General features: G+C 49.7%; 2 non-coding genes and 1 pseudogene across 2 annotated transcripts; all 3 read left to right on the top strand.

Moving 5' to 3' along the window:
* The first annotated feature begins 199 nt into the window (after positions 1 to 199).
* On the top strand, positions 200 to 318 carry LOC124892048. The gene has a single exon (XR_007050048.1). It is a non-coding gene; the product is annotated as a 5S ribosomal RNA (ribosomal RNA).
* A 176-nt stretch (positions 319 to 494) lies between these two features.
* On the top strand, positions 495 to 613 carry LOC124892049. Its single transcript, XR_007050049.1, has one exon. It is a non-coding gene; the product is annotated as a 5S ribosomal RNA (ribosomal RNA).
* A 436-nt stretch (positions 614 to 1049) lies between these two features.
* LOC124892050 lies at positions 1050 to 1168 on the top strand (annotated as a pseudogene).
* The last annotated feature ends 721 nt before the right edge of the window (positions 1169 to 1889 follow it).

The following is a 1889-nucleotide window of genomic DNA, read 5'->3' as shown; positions in this document are numbered from 1 at the left end:
GGAAGTCCTCGTGTTGCATCCCTTTCTTTTTTTTTCCTTTAAAATTCTGTTTAATTTTGCCGGTTCGATCGGCGAATCTTTTTGTTCTTCCTCTTGGCGGTAACAAGAAAGGGGGGCGAGGCGCAGGGGCGCGCAGGCGGGGTGTGACGGGCGGCGCAGGAGAAAGATGCATAATAGAATTTGGAGTGCTGGGAATGACGGATGCGATCATACCAGAACTAACGCACCGGATCCCATCAGAACTCTGAAGTTAAGCGTGCTTGGGCGAGAGTTTTACTAGGATGGGTGACCCCCTGGGAAGTCCTCGTTTTGCATCCCTACCTTTTTTTTTCCTGTAAAATTTGGTTTAATTTTGCCGGTTCGATCGGCGAATCTTTTTGATTTTCCTCTTGGCGGAAACGAGAAAGGGGGCAAGGCGTAGGGGCGGGCGTGCGGGGTGTGACTGGCGGCGGAGGAGAAAGAAGCATAATAGAATTTGGAGTGCTGGGAATGATGGATGCGATCATACCAGCACTAACGCACCGGATCCCATCGGAACTCCAAAGTTAAGCGTGCTTGGGCGAGAGTTGTTTTAGGGTGGGTGACCCCCTGGGAAGTCCTCGCGTTGCATCACTTCCTTTTTTTTCCTTTAAAATTCGATTTAATTTTGCTGGTTCGATCGGCGAATCTTTTTATTTTTCCTATTGGCGGAAATAAGAAAGGGGGCAAGGCACAGGGGAGCGCGTGCGGGGTGTGACGGGTGGCGAAGGAGAAAGAGGCATAATAGAATTTGGAGTGCTGGGAATGACGGATGCGATCATACCAGCACTAACGCACCGGAACCCATCAGACCTCCAAAGTTAGCGTGCTTGTGCGAGAGTAGTGTTGCATCCCTTCATTTTTTTTTCCTTTAAAATTCGGTTTAATTTTGCCCGTTCGATCGACGAATCTTTTTGTTTTTTCTCTTGGCGGTAACGAGAAAGGGGGCAAGGCGCAGGGGCGAGCGTGCGGGGTGTGACGGGCGGCGGAGGAGAAAGAAGCATAATAGAATTTGGAGTGCTGGGAATAACGGATGTGATCATAGCATCACTAACCCACCGGATCCCATCAGAACTTCGAAGTTAAGCGCGCTTGGGCGAGAGTTGTACTAAGATGGGTGACACCCTGGGAAGTCCTCGTGTTGCATCCCTTCTTTTTTTTTTTTCTTTAAAATTCGGTTTAATTTTGTCGGTTCGATTGGCGAATCTTTTTATTTTTCCTCTTGGCGGAAACAAGAACGGGGGCAAGGCGCAGGGGCGCGCGTGCGGGGTGAGATGGGCGGCGCAGGAAAAAGATGCATAATAGAATTTGGAGTGTTTGGAATGACGGATGCGATCATACCGGCACTAACGCACCGGATCCCATCAGACTTCCAAAGTTAGCGTGCTTGGGCGAGAGTGGTGTTGCATCCCTTTCTTTTTTGTTTTCTTTAAAATTCGGTTTAATTTTGCCCGTTCAATCGACAAATCTTTTTGTTTTTCCTCTTGGCGGAAATGAGAATGGGGGCAAGGCGCTTGGACGCGCGTGCGGTGTGTGACTGGCGGCGCAGGAGAAAGAGGCATAATAGAATTTGGAGTGCTGGGTATGACGGATGAGATCATACCAGCACTAACGCACCGGATCCCATCAGACCTCCAAAGTTAGAGTGCTTGGGCGAGAGTAGTGTTGCATCCCTTCCTTTTTTTTTCCTTTAAAATTCGGTTTAATTTTGCCGGTTCGATCGGCGAATCTTTTTGTTTTTCCTCTGGGCGGAAACGAGAAAGGGAGCAAAGCGCAGGGGCGCGCGTGCGGGGTGTGACGGGCGGCGGAGGAGAAAGAGGCATAATAGAATTTGGAGTGCAGGGAATGACGGATGCGATCATACCAGCACT

The sequence above is a fragment of the Capsicum annuum genome, unplaced genomic scaffold (assembly GCF_002878395.1).
Source record: "Capsicum annuum cultivar UCD-10X-F1 unplaced genomic scaffold, UCD10Xv1.1 ctg43504, whole genome shotgun sequence".
NCBI classification, from domain to species: domain Eukaryota; kingdom Viridiplantae; phylum Streptophyta; class Magnoliopsida; order Solanales; family Solanaceae; genus Capsicum; species Capsicum annuum.
The sequence above is the reverse complement of the archived record's forward strand: the minus strand, read 5'-3'. Positions and strand labels throughout refer to the sequence as shown.